General features: G+C 46.8%; 1 protein-coding gene across 3 annotated transcripts in view; it reads left to right on the top strand.

Annotated features, from left to right (window-relative positions):
* Window positions 1-20270, top strand: part of LOC138489360 (zinc finger protein 420-like) — a 107959-nt gene that overhangs the window by 32450 nt on the left and 55239 nt on the right. The window lies entirely within an intron of this gene.

Genomic DNA, 20270 nt, shown 5'->3' with positions numbered 1-20270 from the left:
AATCGGCCCGTTGTTTGCTCCCTCCCCAATTCCCATTCAGCCCTATGGGGGCTGAAATGGGAATGGGGAAGGTCCGGGCCCGGGTTCCTGGAGGGAGGAATTACCGAGCCCTCTGAACTCGGAATGGCCCGGTAATTCCCCATTCTGGGAACCCAGGCCCGATTTGGCCCATACACCCTTATTAATACCTCCTGATTATAACCATAGAGGAGGAGTATTATACATGACTAATGTCGCAAAATTAGTATCAGGAAAACAGGAGGGGAAAGACAGTGTTATCAATGCATGCATCTATTGGTTACACCATCAGAAAAACGCTGTATCAATTATGAGAGATGATAGTATTGAAGCTAGGAGGTTTCACGGCCCAGGGGAAGGTAGCCAAGATTATATAACAATTACCTTCTGTAATGAGGAACTTGCATAGGGTCTTGGATCAATTCACATCCACACTATTCCTCCAGCAAGACTTCCCATTGAGAGGAGAGGTTGATCCCCAGTTGATTTAATCCATGCAGAAACTGCCAACAACCCTTGCCCAACCCAGAACCAAGTCCCTTTAATATCACATGAATCAGTGCTTGACATTCCCTTCCCCGTTTGACAGTTTTTTGTAATACTGTTGAATTAACAAAAGAGAGGGATCTGATGCAGTTGCTGGATCTGGTGGCCTGTGCAAATATCTGGATGACCTCTATTGGGTTATTTTTATTAGATCTTTAGACTTATGGCCTCATCACGAGTTGGGCGGTAACGCCGGCGCTGGCGCTAATAGCCCTACCGCCAAACCTCCCGGCGCTATTAGCGCCTGGATTACAGGTTTGGCGGAAGGGTTATTTCCCATTCCCATTGGGCCCATTCGGGAATTCCTCTTTCCCCATTGGGCCCAATGGGGAAAATGTGCGCTATTACCGCTGGCGGATTTCCTGCCAGCCGTAATAGCGCCGAAAATTGGCAATTTTGCTGCGGATTTCCCCCCAGTTTAGAGCTGGGGGGAAATCTGCCAAAGCCATGATCTGGCGGACCCTTAAATGCGGCGGTAATAGCACTACCGTCGCATTTAAGGGTACCGCCAGACTCGTGATGAGGCCCTTAATGTTTTCAGTGAACATGGACCTGTAGCCCTCTGTATTTGGAGGTTAATATCTGTTTCGCAGTTCCACAGTATGGCCCTCATTACAAGTCAGGCGTTAAGGGGTTAACGGCGCCGTAAAGAGCGTCGCCACCGTTAAACCCTTAACGCCTGATTCACACTTAAACGCCTGCTTTTTGCAGGCATTAAAGTCCAAGGCGCTAAGCGACCTTGGTGCTAATTACGGCACCGTAATTTACGGTGCCGTAATTAGCACCTTCCCCATCCCCATTATGCCCTATGGGGCAAAAATGGGAATGGGGAAGGGTGAATGGGGAATTACCGCCCCACTCACCTTGGAATGGGGCGGTAATTCCGCCATCCACCATGGCGGAATCCGGCATGGAACATGGTGCTTATAGCACCATGGTCCACCGCCTGACTTGTAAAGAGTGCCTATGTCTCTCGTGAGATCGGATCGCCAAGCGGGGACCTATGTATGTGGGTTAGTGTAAAATTGAATGCTCACGTAAAATGTATCGATACAGGTTCACCAGATATACAATGCCTATTTATCGCAGGAGGTGATTTTTTTTTTTTTTTTTTTCTATTCACCATCTATAACAGTAACAGACCCTATGGCTGAACATTTGGTAGCCAGATGGGTGGGTGATGAATTGAACAAAACAATGTTGTTAATTGTGGGAGATTTAAACCTTCTGTATTAACCCTTAGATTAAATGTTTGTTCCTAATGAGGAGGACTTGATTTGGGGCTTTCTTCCACTAACTCCACCAAGGCCAAGGAAATCCTATACATTTGCCTTACATACTGCCCAGCCTTTTTATAATTTGGGTATTGGGGCGTGTAATGGGCGACTAAACGTCCATGTATCACCTGAGCTTACTCACGATAACGCCAGGACCATTAGCGATATTGATTATATACTAATTGGTGTAGGAAACTAAAAGCCTGCAAAGTCATTAGAAGTTGTCCAAAGCGGTGAGTGTTCACTACCACCCCGACTATAACCCTAGGCATAGACTTGGAAAATGTATATTTTTTGATGCGGCCCACCTGTTACATCCATCAATAAATATTAGGCGTTTGAGTTGGGAAGACGTAGACCTCAAGAATATTATTCCCTTGATTTATCATAAATTGATCGCTGTTTTTTGCATTATTTCTAACGCTCAACGTCCTGATCCTATTGTCATATGCTGTTCATTTGAAACGGTCACCTCTAGTCTTGCTCCATTTTTTTTCTCCAAAATTCACAAAGCAGTGTACTCCATCAAATTGAAGAGGGAGTCCTGTTTCGATAAAAATTGTGTGAAGAAAAAATTAACTAGTTGCAGCACTTGAAATCCAAAATCGTGTGGATACTGATTCAGTAATGTACTAAACCCTTTTCTTTTGTTAAGGGTGTTGGACAATGGCGAATTCTAGTCTCCACCTTGTTTAATGTGTTCTTCAATGGGATGCTGGGTAATATACCAGGCTTCATTACGAGTGTGGCGGTAAGAGGTTAACGGCACTGGTAAGCATGCCGGTGCCATTAACCCCTTACCACCGGATTCTGAGGTCCCTTAGCGGGTCCCACTAAGGCCAGCTGGATTTACTAGCCGCCCTTAGCGGAAGCCGCTAAGGGACCATGGAGCTAATAACAGGCCAGCCATGTGCGGGCCCATTATTAGCTCCTTCCCCATTCCCATTGAGCCCTATGGGGGCTCAAATGGAAATGGGGAATGGTTTTCAGAATGGGGACTTACCGGGTCCTCCAAGGTTGGAATGACCTGGTAAGTCCCCATTCTGAGAACCCGGACACAAGTTTGGAGGCAGCCATGGCGCTAATAGCCAAACTCGTAATGACCCCCACCTTCTCTGACACATGTCTCACGTTCCCAGCATTGGATAAGATTCCATTGCTAATGTGTGATGATGATGGTATCCTCATTTCAGGCACCCCAAGTGGCCGAATTAAACTTAAAGAGCATTTTGTCAACTAAAACAACTAACATAGATGTGACCAAATTTACTGATATGTGGGGAAACCTCTAGATCTCGTTCCTGCATGCAACTATGTATTGGGGTAACTAGAATCAAGGATTTTCCTTTCTTTGTTTACCTTGGAATTAGGTTTGGCTTAAACATGAATTATCAAAAGCATATTGATAAAGGCAACCTGATCCTAAGGAAAAGGAGCAGTGCAATTGTGACCTAGTATGAATCTTATGGTAAAAATATTCTCCCCTCGGCTTTGATAATCTATCAAATGCAGACCCTACCAGCGGCGATGCTCGGTGCAGAATTGTGGGGCACTGCAACATCTATATATTTAGTGTAATTGAAGCATGTGTTATAAAAAAGCTGCTCACAGTCCCACAGCACACCAAATATCTTGCTACATCTGGAACTTTGGCTGCCATCTATTGGCGTTAATATCAAATTGAAACCAGTACTCTACTGGGTATGCATTTGGTCCGGCAATCCACTTTTGATTAAATATAGGGAAGCCCAGTTAGATTTGCTGGGGCATCAACATGCAACTTCCCTCCCATGGTTTAAAAACCTAAGGGATCGCTTACACCGGGTACAGCTGGGTGATTTGTGGATAAATCCCTCTGTGATCACACTGAAAAGTAGATGAACTGTCATCGAAGCACATGTAGAGTGGTCCATTGGGAAGAACGTCCATTAGAGTTTGGCACTGTCAGCAGACAATTCTTACTTAATTATCAAACAAGCGTATATGTGCTTCATTAACGATGCGTTCAAAAGGTCCTTAAACATAAAATTGCGATTCGACACTTTGCCCGTCGCCTCATTTATTTCATGTTGGACTAAGGACCAGTCAGATCAATGGGCCTCATTACACGGACGGCGGTAACCATGGCGCTAATAGCGCCATGGTTGCCACCGGTATTTTACCGATTCCGACTTGGTGAATTGGGGAATTACCGCCCCATTCCAAGGTTGGCGGGGCGGTAATTCCACATTCACCAAGGCCCTTCCCCATTCCCATTTGAGCCCCTATAGGGCTCAATGGGAATGGGGAAGGCGGCAATTACGGTACCGCAAATTGCTGTACTGTAATTGCCCCCAAGGTCCCTTTGCAGGCCCGTTCCTTCATGGCTGGGGTCCCGCAAAGGGACCTCGTAGTAAGGCGGTAAGGGTAAACCCTTACCGCATTCCGTGTAATGAGGCCTAATGTCATCGTATTCTGAAGCAGTTAAACGCTTACATTTTTTTTCTTTTTGCTCTAGGCATAAAGGGGTGCGCAACAAACATTTAAACTTATATTTAGGTAATAGAGGAATACAATCTCTAAATGAGGCAGAAGCTCTGTGCAAGATTTCATCTTTGAGATTTCCGCCTATTTGGCCCAGGCCTGGTGGATAAGATGTAGGATCTTGGAGTTGTCTTGAGAGATTATGGGCTCATCCAAGAAAGAATGAATTTTAGTGCCTGGTTGCAACTTGATATTAGACCATTCTATGGTTAGGGTTTACATTACGGTTCCTAATCCTTTTTCTTCTATTTAAATGTACCTTGAATACCGCAATCTGATATTACTATGCAGTTTTCTAGTAAAGGAATATAATAATTGGTGTTATTGATTGTGTATTACACATGGAAAATAGTTAATCAACTAGTGCGTTAGTTTTATTGTTGTAATTATAATTATTCATCTATTTAAATGTATTTTTAATACTGCAATTTGATGTTTCGCTTGCTAACCTCTTATGAATTATGATGCTCAATGTGATTGCCCGTTTTATTACCCATGGGACAGTGTCTTATGACTTGTTTTCTGTCTTATACATTTATCGGTATGTGTTAAGGTTTTAAAATCTTTTATTCAATGCATTTTATTTCTGTTCTGTACTTGTATGGCTACTTACAACCAAAATAAAGTTTTGAAGAAGAGGATCTATGTTTTCCATCAAGAGAAAGGGGCTGTAGCCCACCAGAGGTGCTATCGAACATCTCTTATATCGCTAGCCTGTGTGATGCTCCTTTACCTTTGAAATTGAATCACAATTTGAATAGGATTTTGCTTAATAGACATCAGTCACTGGCCACTAATTATGAGCCACTTTTTACATGCTATTACCATTGCGTTAATGCGCGCCGCCAGGGGCCTTACATGTCTAGTAATGTCACACTAGTCTGAGCTATCAGTTTCTCGATGATGGCTCCATTAATATTAGTCTGCTGCCCGTTCTGGAAACCTGCTTGATATTCTGTAATGATGTTATTAGTTTTAGCCCAGGTAGTTGGCTCCTTCAGTATGAGCGATGCAAGATCTTTCATATAGAAAGGCTATTGGTCTGTAGCTCCTAGCCTGTAGCTATTGGCGTGTAGCTGCTAGCCTGTAGCTATTACCTTGTAGGGTTTTGGATCCCCCTGGTTTAACTTTTTGATAATCTTGACCAGCAAAGATAGAGACCATGGGCCTCATTCCAAGATTGGAGGTAGCCATGGTGCTATTTGAGCCATGGCTGCCTCCAATACCGGGTCCGACACTGATCTTGTTCAATGGGGACTTACCTGTGCATTCCAACCCTGGAGGGACCGGTAATTCCCCATTGAACAAACCATTCCCCATTCCCATTTGAGCCCCCATAGGGCTCAATGGGAATGGGGAGGGCGCTAATAACGGGCTTGCGACTAGCAAGCCCGTTATTAGTGCCCTTGTTCCTTAGCGAGACCCGTAAGTGACGTGTGGTCAGACTACACGTTCCTTGCGATTCCCGCGAAGGGACCTCAGAATTGGGCGGTAAGGGATTACCGGCACCGGTCTCCTTACCGGTGCCGGTAATCCCTTGCCGCCCAACTCATAATGACCCCCCCCCCCATGTCTGGGAAGAATTAAGGAAGATATCATTTGACAGAACATAATAGCAAGACTCTCTGCCCATTCCATAGTATATCTTTTCATGAAAATGTTTGCTGTTCGTTGGGTCCTGACGCTTTGGAGTTCTTTAACTTCTGAATCACTTCTGCTATATCACAGGATGAGAAGATCTCCTCCCACTTAGCCTTCAACAAGGGTTTTGCTGTTTAACCCTTTTCAAAATAAAGACATGATTTTTTATGTCATTTACCCATGTCACGTTTATGATATTTGCTTGTGAAAAGCAAAGTACAACATTTTTCGAGTCCATGTTGTACAATTTCAAGCATGTACCTCCAATTGTCTCAAAGCTTGTTTGTTTATACCATTTTAACCCAGTTTCTCTAGGTCTGCTTTTGCCTTATGTTGCAGGGATCTAGGCGGCTGTGCTCAATGGCATCATGGTACATTTGCCTTGTATTTGGGTGGCACCCGCATGTGAGCTGCAGGCCCTGTGTTGGTCTGCAAATATTGTTGCCTCCTCTCATGCCATATACCCTTGAAATGCATCTGCTGCCTCTTTTCTCTGCACTCTTTACTGAATCTTCACCCTGGCAACGTGGTGGTGTTATTCTTGTTGGCATTCTGAACTGGTTTTCTACCTAGGTAAGCAGCTTGAACTTCTTGCCACTCCTTGATGTACTCCTCCTTTTCTCTCTGCACCATCTCCACTGGAACTGCCGGGAGCACTTGTGCTCTGCATTCTTGCAGCCTTCTACTCATTCTTCTCTTGCAAACTCTTGTCCATATATACGGGTAGCTGGTGTTTATTGCACATTCAGGCAGTCCCCCCCCCCACCTCTCTTCTTCCGCTCTTGAGGCACTGCAGCTCCCCTTGTGTTGCTATTTCTTGGTCTGGGCTTTCAGTATGTATTGTCAAGTCATCTGCATTCGAGCAATACTCTATCATTGTCCATGTTTTCATGTAACTGTCCTTATGGGGTAATTTCTCCCATGTCTTTCATTGTAGTGTAGCCTGCTTTCTCTAGAACCACCATAATAATCTTGAAGTTGCTCATGGCCTAGGAAGTGGGGGAGTTCGGGTTTCAGCCCTTCCCTGAAGCCCCCCCTCCCCACGTTGTTCATGTGCTGGTACTATACATCAGTGGTGTGGGCCAAATTGGTCGTACAAGCATATTGGGTGCACCTGGGTGGTTCTAGAAGCTGACCACTAAATGTTAACAATCAGAAAGAACCAGGGCACTCGGTTTGTGCTAAAACACTTATGTACTTTATTCAAAACACCAGTGCTTAGTTGTCACAATTATAAACAAAGAAAACAGACATGGGGCTTCAATACAGGTCTGGCAGTAACCCTGATGGTAAAACCAGCGGTTTGCTGCCGGACATGAACAAAATTACCGGCACCTGACTACCCAGGGCCACTGGACTATTCAGAGTCTGGTGGCCGGAAAGTCAGGCTCCGGTAATTTTGTTAGTCCCCATTCCATGGGAACTGGGACATGGGAGCACTGGCACCGTTAACAAAGGTGCCGGTGCTTCCGTGAGAACTCTGCGAGTGGGTGCCATCCCACCGGCAGGTGTGAACTTGGCGGGTGGGACCGTACCCGCCCGCAGAGTTGTAGTGTGCCGGTCTGGAAACAACAGTGCCGGTAGGCTTACCTGCACCATTGTTTCCAGACCGGCACACATGTAATGAGGCCCAAGGACTTACTGGGGATGCAAGCAGTCCTGGAGTTTACACTCTGTGCTCACCACGCGTTCCATCCCCGGGACTTCGTCAGGTACATACATTCATTGTGCTACGGGCAAGCGTTTATATAAGCAAACTGGGATTGTCTTTACCACTTTCCTCTCTATTGTTTCAGAATGATCATGTGATCTCCTAAAGATGTCCTGACAGCTAAGTTATAATGGGGGCCATCTTGGAACACCTATTTCACTATTGATGAAATAGTAAGCAGTTGTTTAGAAAGTCACAACCGTATAATGATGTGCTAAATAGCGATCGGAAGTGGCTGATTAGATCCCATATTAATTAGAGCTATCAATTGGCCCGTGAAGTTGTCAAATGTAAGGACTTGAAAGTCATCTGATTATGTGTATATACGCATAAACTCTAGGTGGTAGCGTCGGGAATTGCTGCAGCCAAGTGACAAAGCGGGTGGGGGGGACATTTGTTAAAAGACAAAAAGACAATGGGCCTCATTATTAGTTTGGAGGTAGCCATGCCGTTTTTACCGGCATGGCTACCCCCAAACTCGGGTCCGGGTCCCAAAAAAATGGGAATTACCGGGCCATTCCGCCTTTGCAGGCCCTGTAATTCCCATTCGCGGGACCCAGACCTGGTACCTCCCCATTCCCATTTGAGCCCCCATAGGGCTCAATGGGGATGGGGAGGATGCTAACAAAGGACCTGTTAATGACGGGACCGTTGTTAGCATCCTGTTCTGCTTGCGGGTGCCGCTCTGGACGTCTGGTCTGACCAGGCGTCCAAAGCGGCACCCGCGAGCAAACTCGGAATGTTGCAGTGAGGTAACAACGGCGCCAGTAGCACTACCGGCGCCATTGTTGCCTTACCGCAACACTCATGAGGCCCAATGGACCTCATCACGAGCATGGCGGTCTGGGAAGTACGGTACCGGTAAGCATGGCGGTACCGTACTTCCCAGACCACCATGCTCGTGATGCCCAATGGACCTCATTACGAGCATGGCGGTCTGGGAAGTATGGTACCGGTAAGCATGGCGGTAATGTACTTCCCCGACCGCCATACTACGGAATCTGCTCGCCGGAACCGTTTCACCCGCCAGGTTTTTCCTGGCGGGTGTAACAGCACCCGCGAGCAGAGCATGTCGGATGCACCGGCACATGCAGAGTTGTGCCGGTGCATCCGATGTCCCCCTCCCTATTCAGCCCCATGGGGCAGAATGGGGATGAGGAGGCCCTTGATTGCGGCACACGAAGATGGGCAAGTACCGTGTCTGCCTAACTCGGCATGACCCAGTTCTTGCCCATTACTGGGTGCCAGAAAAAATGTAACTCCGGCGGCAGCCATGCCGTTTTTAACGGCATGGCTACCGTCAGAGTTGTAATGCCAGTCCGGAAACAACAGTGGCGGTAAACCCACCGCCACTGTTATTTCCAGACCGGCTGGTTACGAGTTCTGCAGGTGGGAGGTGTCACTCCCGCCAGGTCTAACCTGGCGGGAGTAACGCCACCCGCCTGCAGATGGAAATGGAAACACCGGCACCGTCAATCATGGTGCCAGTGTTTCCATGGTCCCCATCCCCATGGAGTCCTATGGGACTCCACAGGAATGGGGATTTACAGAATTCCGCCTACAGAATTACCGGGTCACTGAGTTTGTAATGCCCCAGTGATTCCGGCAATCACGGAGGTGGAATGTTATTACGGGTCGGGCGGTAGCCTGCCGGTTTTTCCGGCACGACTACCGCTGGACTCGTAATGAGGCCCAATGTCTTTACTCATCACATTTGTACTGATATATAATATAAATCAGTGCTACTCGTTACACCCAAGTTGGCTAAATATGAATCCATGAACACAATTACATCTGGAAGTACATAGTATGCAGTATTATACAATTGAATAGACGAGAATGTCCATGAACTACTAGGTTGCATGATAAATTTATGGACAGGGCTGCAGGAATGCAGAGCACAAGTGTTCCTGACTTTCTAAACAACAGCTTACTATTTCATCAATAGGGAAATAGGTGTTCTAGATGGCCTCCATTGTAATTTAGCTGTCAGGCCGTCTTTAGGAGATCACATGATCCTTCTGAAACAATAGAGAGGAAGGTGGTAGAGACGATCCCAGTTTGTGTAAGGAAGAGAGGACTGTATTTATGGGCTAAGGCGGCCCGAGGACTACATTACCCATGAATATATGGGGTTTCGCTACTTAAGCCCCTCCTTGGCCCATGCGGCCTGTTGGTGATTAATGAGGTGGCAAGCACGGGCCGGAGAAGAGCAGGTGGCAGAGTTTTATGGACCCAGGCAGGTGGTGAGAAGGAACGTGGTGTCCGAGTCTACGGACCTGGCCTCAGGCAGTGAAGAGGAGCGTTCCGGGAAGCCTCTGTCCCTCACTGAGGAGACAGAGCAGATCACAGTGGTGTGACCGTCCAACGCTGGAGAAACATTGCCTGGGGAGGTGCCGGCGAGCCACCCCCAGGCCTTAGTTAAGTGAAAGTTGAGAGTGTTTTCGGGGATTCTGAAAGTCATTACCTTGTGCGGGAAGCGAAGTGTGTAAGTCTCACACACGTGCTACTTGGCAACACGCGGCAGAGAGCTAAGACGCTGCGTGATTAAGTGACTTCACGTGTGTTCCACTGCAACACTTCTGAGGAATTTAGCAGGGCAAGCCGCGGAAAGCAGAATCTTGGTTTTATGAACATTGAACACATTGGCCCTCATTCCAACCCAGGTGGTAAGTTCCCTACTTTACCACCATGGTGTAAACTCTGTTTACACCATGGTGGATGGCGGATTTACCGCCCCATTCCAAGGTGAGTGGGGCGGTAAATCCCCAATCCCCATTTACCCTTCCCCATTCCCATTCCCATTTTTGCCCCATAGGGCATAATGGGAGTGGGGAAGGTGCTAATTACGGCACCGTAAATTACGGTGCCGTAATTAGCGCCAAGGACGCTTAGCGCCTTGGTACTTAACGCCTGCTAAGAGCAGGCGTTAAGGTGGAAATCAGGCGTTAAGGGTTAACGGCGCCGACGGCGCCGTTAAACCCTTAACGCCTGGGTTAGAATGAGGGCCATTCTCTGCATTGTCAAGAATTAAAGCAAGGGACGATTTATGTTTGTGGCTGCTTGCTCTTGTCACATACTTTAGGAAATAAATGTGTTGCTGCATGTCATTCGCTCTAAAAGCATTATTTTGAAAGTAACCTCGGCCAGGTGATGTATTTTATTTGTATTGTGCCTATACACAATTGTTTCAGAGCACGACGAGGCAAGGGACGGGACACAAGGGAGGACAAAACAACGATCTTACTAGGCCCAGTGACATTGAAAACGTGCAAATGCAGGGGAGAGGGAGGTGGGGTGGAAGTGTGAGGGGCAGGGTAGGAGTGGAAAGTGCAGAACACGTGATAGAACAATAACAGGTAGTGCGGCCAGTAGGTGGTAAGTGCGAGAATAAGGTAAAGACAACAGTTGTCTGATAAGTGCTCGAAGGGGACTGTAGGGTATCAGATGCAGACCTGAGTGCAAGTGTAGCCAGGAGGCAGTGCAGGTGTGTGGCTGGGAGGGCAGGGATCTGGGCCTGAAATCAGAGGGTAACCAGGTGCCCGGTACCAAGCAGACAGATTAGCACAGTAGAGGAAGAGCAAAGACAGAGCAGAGAGGAAGGTCTTGAGGTGCTTCCATAACTGAAGATGGCTCTCCTCAAGTTTCAGAAAGGCAGGGGGGCTGGTCCAGAGGGAGGCCCCAGCCGATGAAAGGGATCTACCCCCAACTCGTTGCTTGGAGAAGCGACTGACCCCGAGGGAGTTGGAGGTGAAGGAGCGAAGAGCACGGGAAGGAAGGTATTTATGGAGGGAGAGTTGAAGGTGTAGAGGACCCAGGCCGCAGAATTCCTTGTGGACAATGCAAAGGAGCCATGAAGAGATTTCAGTGCTAGAGATATACGATCCCAGGGCTTTTGGTCAAGGACAAGTCTTGCAGTCCTGTTCTGGATGAGCTGCAGAGGATGGAGAGTGGTTGCAGCCAGATTTAGAAAGAGGCTGTTGCAACAGTCCAGCCTAGAGAAAACCAGAGCTATGGAGACTTTGAGCTTCTGGGGGAAGGAGAGGAAAGGAAGAATACCTCTGAAGAGGTGCAGTTGGTAGTTAGACCTTTTAGAGACGTCAGAAATGTGTGGAGAAAAGGAAAGCGTGAAGCCAAAGATGACCCCGAGGTTCTTCGTCTCGCAAGTGGGAGCAGGGAGAGGGCCAAGGGAGGCCGGCCAGACAGTGACAGGAAAGGAAGGTGCAGGTGTGCCGATGAGGACTATCTGTCTTACTGGCATTTAAGGCAGAGGTCTTTGGCGGCGCACCACTCCTGGATTGCAGTCAGTCGGAGATGAGAGAGGGAGAAGAGGTGGCAGAGGGGAGCCTGAAAACAAGTTGGGTGTCATCTGCTTAGCACTGAAAGTTTGAGCAGAGAGCAGCAATGCAGTGGACGAGTGGTGCCAGGTATTGGTTGAAAAGCCAGCTAGAGAGGTTAGACCCCTGTGGAACACCACAGGTAGAAAGTGAGATGGAGGAAAGGAAGGACCCAAGTTGGACCTGGAAGGGTGGTTGGAGAGGAAGGAGGTCAGACAGCCCAGGGCATGATCAGTGAAACCCAGGTTATCACAGAGGCTGTTGAGCAGGATGACATGGTTGACCGTGTCAATGGCAGAAGAAAGATTGAGTAGGATGAGGACAGATGGGATATTAGAATCAAGGTTGAAGAGCAGGTCTTCACGGATGTTCAGGAGAGCAGTTTCTGTGCTTCTTCAAGCTCTGAAGCCAGACTGATGGTCATGGAGACAAACAACAGAATCGGTGTGAAGATTAAGCTGGGAGATGGTCAGCTTTTCCAGGAGTTTGCCCAGGAAAGGAGTGATAGAGATCGGCAATAGTTAGCCGGGCAAGAGGGGTCTGCGGGGGGTTTCTTGAGAAGAGGGTGCACAAGAGAGTGCTTCAGAGGGGAGGGGAAGGCTCCAGAGGCGAAGGAGTGGTTGCAGAAGTCGGCCAGAGCAGGAGCAAGGTTATCAATGTGGTCCTTAATGGTTTTGGATGAACAGGGAAGAACCTGTTTTGACGAGACTTTCAGAGATGAGATTTGTCTGGAAATCTTGTCAGTAGAGAACAGAGGAAACGATTATAAAGTTGGAGGAGAGGTGGCTACAGGGGGGCAGAGGTAGCGCAGAGAGAAGGGGGAGGAGGAGGAGGAGAGGATGAGAGGGTGGACATGATATCCTTGGTTTTTGAGATGAAATGAGAGGCAAGGGCCTTGCAGAGGGCCTCAGAGGTGACCGGAGAGGTAGAGACTGCAGCAGGGTTGGCCAGCTCCTTACAGATTTTAAAGAGTTCAGCTGAGTTGTTGGATGCCGCAGAGACGTGGGCTTGGATATGGGCTCTCTTCTTAGTGCGGACAAGGAGCCAGTATTGCCTTTGGAGCAGGGGGCAGGCCAGTTTGTCAGAGGATGCACAAGAAGCCGCCATATCCTCTCAGGCACCCTACACTTGCGTTTATGGGTAACTAGGTCAGAGTCGTACCACGAATTGCACTTGGCTTTGGGCTTCAGGCGGATCCTCATGACTGGGGCAAGAACATCAAGAGTATCAGAGATAGAAGAGTAGAGCTTGGAAAGGGCTGTGTAAATAAGCATCAGCCAGAGGAGGTGGAGTGGTAGTGAAAGCCTCAGTTGACACACGCTTCATGGATCAGATGCCCAAGAAGGTAGGTGGCAGTGTTGGAGTTGCCTTGGCCTGAGGGGTAGAGAGGGAGATATGGGTGGAAAGGAGAGAGGAGTGGTCAGAGGGATAGAGAGGGGGAGGTCTGAAGAGAACGGAACACCCTGCAGAGTAAGCAGGGCCAGAGGGGAGAATTGAAAGAGCGAGAGAGTTGCAGAGGTAGCGAAATAGTCCAGAGGAGGGATAGGAAGCATCAAGATGGATGTTGGAGTCCGCAAGAAGAAGGAGGAGTTGAGTGGTCCAGGACAGGAGGGAGGAGGTGAGGTCTGCCCACTCAGAAAGGAAGGCGGTGATCTGACTAGGTGGCCAATAGATAGTAGCCACGGTAAGAGAGTGGCCAGGAGGGGGAGAGAGAGCGAGCCTGCAGACAAAGCATTTGAATGAGGAGTAGGACTGCATAGGAATGACGGAGGCAGGAATCCACTCCGGGAAGATCAAGGCTACACCAGCTCTGGAACGGTTGGATCTGGGCTCGGAGAGGATCTTGTGGCTATCTGGGAGGAGAGTGCCAAAGCTTGCGACAGAGCTGGTCGTGAACCATATCTCGGTGAGACCGAAGACATCGAGGTTAGGTTCTTCCAGGAGGCAGCAGATACGGCAGGAGGCTTGTGAATTACTAGTGGGGGTACCATGCGTGTTGAAAGATATATGTATTCTGTATTCTTGCTTATGTTATTTCCATGTTGTGTGCTACAGCAGTATCAGGAGATTCCTGAGAATCCATTATGTGCTTATGTTGCTGGCTTAGGTGTGAAAGGTTTTGAGATTCAGGTTTTGAGGTCCATATCCTAATCAAGAAGGTGTTAGGCTGTTGTCAGAAGTAGGGATAAGTGGTTGTACTGTTCAAGACTGTGTTTAGTTAAGCATGTCTTTCCCTTATGTCCCCCATACCTATCCAATTCAAGAGCCCTCAACCTCTTTCTGGTTTATCTAACACCCCCTACCTATCCACAACCTCTCGCTAACCCTCTTCCCCCCTCCCCCATTGGCTGCCTCGAGTTTACCTGTGTATGCTAAAATCAGGAGCCTGTACCAACCAAGGTAGGAGTGGTCAATTACATTTGGCTTCCATGGCTAGGAAGGAGATGTGTGATACTCCAGGGGTGTGACAGTTTGCTTATATAAACGCCTGCCTGTAACACAATGGATGTATGCACCTGACGAAGTCCTGGCTCGGGGACGGAACGCGTGTTGAGCACAGAGTGTAAACTCCAGAAATGCTTGCAAGCCCAGTAAGTCCATGGGCCTCATTACGACCCAGGCGTTAAGGGGTTAATGGCGCCGTAAAAGGTTGCGGCGCCGTTAACCCCTTAACCTTACTACGAGGTCCCTTTGCGGCTCCCGACCGTAATGGCTGGCCTGTACCAGCCGTTAAGGTAGGGACCCGCAAAGGGACCTTGAAGGTAATTACGGTACCGCAATTTGCGGTACCGTAATTACCGCCTTCCCCTTTCCCATTGAGCCCTATGGGGCAAAAATGGGAATGGGGAAGGGCCAATGGTAAATGGGGACTTTCCGCCCTGCTAACCTTGGAATGGGGTGGTAATTCCCCATTTCACCATGGCGGAATCGGTAAGTTACCGGCGTTAACCATGGCACTAATAGCGCCATGGTTAAGGCCAGGGTCGTAATGAGGCCCCATGTCTGTTTTCTTTGTTTATAATTGTGACAACTACACACTGGTGTTTTGAATAAAGTGCACAACTGTTTTAGCGCAAACCGAGTACCCTGGTTCTTTCTGATTGTTGGACTGAGTAGGTCTCCTTGATTACATGGGGCCGCTTTTTGGATACAACAACCATATTAAAATATATATATATATATACATATATATATATATATATATAATTACATGGCCTGCGGTAGCGGCCATGTAGTTAGGGTTAAGTTGCTAAACCCATAGGAAGAGCACTTTTTGGACGGCTTATAACTTCGCATCTCCTGAACGAATCCTCACCAATCTTTGCAAATAAAGTATATTGCTCACTCTGAATTTTTATGCAACCTGGTGAGGTTTGGTCAAGGGGAGGCAAATTTATAGGGGGGAGACCCAAAATTTATTTTTTTCCCATTGACTGAATGGGGAAAAAACTTTGCTCATGCCTACAGCCCAAACCGCTGGACTGAGTTTCACCAAATTTGCAGCAGGAGTGGCGGGTTGGTCCCCAAAGCGTGCTTTTGTAAATTTGAGAATCCATACAGTAGTGTTTTTTTTTAAAACGACCAAAAAGTAGGTCTGAAGAAATTAGTGATATATGTATATATGTGTCCGCTCTGCAGACACACTTCCCTGTTCACTCCGCGGACAAGACTTCAATTGGCTTATAGGGCAACGTGGTGTCCACGGACATCGGACATGCCCGCTGATTGGATGGTGAAGAGCGTGAAGTGCATCCGATTTTTGCAAACGCCCGCAATCTTGGATTCGCAGACAGTGGCTGCTGTCCGCGGAAATCGCAGTACAAACATATTAAAAAACACAACATTTCACTTGTCAAATTTATCAAATAGTCTCTGGGGAGGTGAGGAGTGATGAGGATGGGATGGGATATGGCTGCAAGAAGCAAAAAAACAGATGTTTTTCGCCATAAAAGTCTGCGAACAGTTCGGATGTTCACGAACAGTCCTGAAAAGTTTGCAGACACCTCAGCATTACTGGGTTAGAGAAAAGCAGTTCTTGGATGGCTTATAACTTTGGCGCCACTTAATGAAACTGCATGCAATTATATTCCTGACCTGATTCCAAATGAGTTTGCAAAGTTTGGTGGGATTCTGTCAAGAGGGGGCAAAATTAGAGGGGGGGTCCCAAAATAATATAGCGGCTTATAAATGAGGTGCCATTTGACAAATCTACACTTCATTTGGCATACTGATAATAGATCTAGGTATAAATGTTTGTGCGACGTTTGGTGGGATTTTGTCAAGAGGGGGCAAAATTAGACGGGGGTTCCAAAATATTGGAAAGGCTTATAAATGCGGTGCCATTTGACAAATCTACACAAAGGTTTGCAAAAAGGTTATAGATCTAGATATAAATGTTTTCGTAAAGTCTGAATGGATTTTGTCAGGTGGGGGCTAGGTTATATGATGATTGTATGTGCATACGTTTGACACTTTTGAAAAAATAAAACATGGGTGCATTTCCAGCAAACTTGTGTGAGGAGCATTGGCAAGGACCTACAAGCATGGTTTTGCAAATACGCCTGTGTTTTATTTCTTGACAAGTGTCATAATGTAGCTACAAAAAATTGTAGTATACCTTTAGTGACTGAGGGGGTAGCCTGTGGCCATGGGCAGTGGCCAGATTGTCCGGGTCATGGAATAAGGTCATGATCCGGACAATCTGGCTACTGGCCATGACCACAAGGGACAAAACATGGGATTAAAGTGGCCATGTCCACCTGGGACTGGCTTTGTGGTAACGTTATTCGAAACAGGGATAGATTTGAAAGGGAAGAAAAATGTGCTTGTGGAAATATGGTCATACGGTTCTCTTTTCGCCTTCTGTAGGCTGCCATGGAAAGTGAAGAGGGGCCCTGTATGGAACCCTGCCTTCCCTTCCTTCCCTTTACATGGTGGCCATCTTGGAAAAGAATTTTCCTTCCCCGGTGTAGGAAGAAAAATCTTTTTTTTTTTTTTGTTTAGCACCCCAGGTTCCCGCTTTGGAAACCTAGGGCCTCATTACACTGTAGGCGGTAAGGGTTTACCGGTACCAGTATTTTACCGGTACCGGTAAATCCTTACCACCTTACTAGGAGGCGTTAAAAAGCAACCCGCAAAGGGACCAGTGGTGCTAATTACGGTACCGCAATTTGCTGTACCGTAATTAGCGCCTTCCCCATTCCCATAGAGCCCTATGGGGCAAAAATGGGAATGGGGAAGGGCAATGGTGGAAGGGGGAATTACTGCCCCACCAACTTTGGAATGGGGCGGTAATTCCCCTTTCCACCAAGGCGGTGCCGGTATTTTACCGGCATGAACCATGGCGCTAATACCGCCATGGTTCACCGCCTACCGTGTAATGAGGCCCCTAGTGTGCTAATGGTCTTCATCCCCCATTATAGGGCTGGAATGGGGGGGGGATAATGGTCCAGAGACCTCCTTATCCACCCTCGCTTCGCTTGGGCTGATAACTTGGGCTGCCGGGCCAGTATCCACCATCCATTCCCTGGAACGGAGGATGAACGCCACAATATTCCCATTAGCATAACACAAAATGCTAATTAAAATGTTGGAAAATCTTATTGAGTATATGGGCCTCACTACACGGTAGGCGGTAAGGGTTAACCGGTACCGGTATTTTACCGGTACCGGTAAACCCTTACTGCCTTACTACGAGTTCCCTTTGCGGGTTGGAGAATTTAACGCCTGCTTTTTGCAGGCGTTAAAAACCAACCCGCAAAGGGACAAGGGAGCTAATTATGGCACCGCAATTTGCAGTGCCGTAATTAGCACCTTCCCCATTCCCATTATGCCCTATGGGGCAAAAATGGGAATGGGGAAGGGCAATGGGGAAGGGGGAATTACCACCCCACCAACCTTGGAATAGGGCGGTAATTCCCCTTTCCACCAAGGCAGTGCCAGTATTTTACCGGCACCTTGGTCCACCGCCGTCCGTGTAATGAGGCCCTATGTACTTTACTGAGAAATATAAAGTAGATGAAGTAAGTTTTTTATTTTTTTATTTCTTTTTTTAACTGTGAAAGGTGGTTCCTAAAGGCACATTTCTTTTGTTGTTTGTGGATGTCATTTTTTTTTTTGTTTGGCAGGAGAGCTAAGAACGAAAGGTGGGGAGGGAAATGAGGGAAGAGGAACCAAACACTAATATAGAGGGGTAGGTGGACAGGGGTAAATGTTGCGCGTGTGTTATTTCTAAGGTGGGGGCAGTGTTTCTCATGCTCCTTGATTACAGCAGTTGTGGTAGCTCTTGGGGAGGAGGTATGGCATTAGCTGATGCCATTTTAATATAAATAGCAGTTTTGCTAAAAGTATGTACCGTGTACTAGATTGTTAATGGATAATGTGTAGGAATAGGTGTTGGAGCAGTGCAAGGGAAATTTTGAAGTTGAAAGTTCCTAGATCAGTAGATAATGCAGTTCCGAACTGTCTGCGAAGCACAGATCTTATCGTGAAGTGCGGACGGGTTCTCAAACATGTCGTGCCACGCGCCAGCATATGGTGATGTGGCACTGTCCGGAAGGTCCTCTATGAAGTCAGATGTTCGTAGACGTCTAAGGATGCAAAACTAGTTGAAATAGTTGCAAAAAGTGTATAGAAGTGTTAAAAATGATTCTAGAAGGTGGGAAATAGCAGAGTTTTAAGGTGACACTTTCAGGGTAATTCATAGAATTTTGTTCAATGACCTTGGCCGTGAAGCCAGCGGTGCGGGCTGCACTCCTATAGCCACTAGTAAGTGGAGTCTTTAAACTTCAGTTACGTAATTTTTCAAAAAAACAAACAAAAAGAATCTCTTTTCATGTGTGGCTGTATTTTATTCTTAACTCTCACGAGATCTTAGGTCTCTTATTCCTGCAGGTGCCTATACGGGTGGCCAATGCATTTCGGAATAAATTCCTTCATCAGGGCCTGGTAAAAATCAATGCAACACCCATTTAAGTTGAAAAATCACCAAAGAGTTAAAGAGAACCCCCATTTTAGACCCAATGTTGTGTATCCATTATGCACCAGATTGCAAAGAACCCCATACATTTCACATATAAGAGCACAATTCAGAAATGCGCATGTGTATATGTATCATTAGATAAAGAATTCCATAAAAATTACATTTCTATCAGCATGTAAGTACAAAAGAAAAGTACATACGGTTACCGATGGAAGTGTGTAAAGACAGCCCAGCGGTTTGGAAACAATAAGCAAGCATCAGAAAAAACAAAACGAAAGGAAAACCAGAGTTAGCAATCGCTCTTTACATAAAACGCTATCTGTGTTTATCTTCCGTTCTAGCACAAGGAAAATGGAATCTGACCTGGCTTCCCTGTAAACTTGTATGTCAGCGTTTGTTTCGCTAGTCGTGTAATCACTCAGCTTAATCTGGTCTGTGCGTGCGTGGTAGACTCGTGCTCGTCACAAATCCTATAGAAGACATAAGAACGAGTATCTTTAGCCTGTCTAATGGCTCAGCGTTACAGAACAACGCGGAGCGTTGTACTTCGCTTACCTTGTGTCAAATCACAGTGCCACGAAACTTACAGAGAATCGCGGGTGCGCGCGTTCCTCTGCATGCTCTGTTGTTAAAAGTTACCATGGTAACTTGATCATGTTGAACAAGGAGGAACCGCCGGTACACCCGGCGGCCATGTTGGAATGGACTCGAACACTTAAACGGTCAATAAAACAATTGAGCACAGCAGCCTAGTGATTACCTTTCCATTATTGCAGGTCGCTCTAAATTTAAATGCAAGTATGCAACATGTCATTACCATGAATATAGTGACCGGTACTGTGATTAGTTTCTCTAAACAACTTCTGTTAACAATGTCTATGTCTACACTTTTTACGTTAATTTATGTCACAAATCCTGCTTCAAACCTTTAGTTTATCTGATGAATTCAGTTCAAGCATATTCCGAATCAAAATACCCTATATTTGACACGTGGTCTACTCCATTATTGTGTAGAATGCGGTTCAGCATAATCTGTCATGTGAATGTACATAATGAAAGAAAAATTAGTCAGGGATACAATTACAAAAAACAACTCAAATCAAACTCTTCATTAATTCCATCCGGTGCTAGGGAATCCAGTTTGTCAATCCAAAAAGCTTCCTGTTGAGCCCTCCATTTCTTCATATCCTTATCACACTTCCTGGTGGATTGTAGCTCTAGTACTGCAAATTTCA

Source organism: Ambystoma mexicanum, chromosome 9 (assembly GCF_040938575.1).
Source record: "Ambystoma mexicanum isolate Mex_15411 chromosome 9, UKY_AmexF1_1, whole genome shotgun sequence".
Classification (NCBI taxonomy): domain Eukaryota; kingdom Metazoa; phylum Chordata; class Amphibia; order Caudata; family Ambystomatidae; genus Ambystoma; species Ambystoma mexicanum.
Note: the sequence above shows the minus strand (reverse complement) of the source record. Positions and strands in the feature narration are given on the sequence as shown.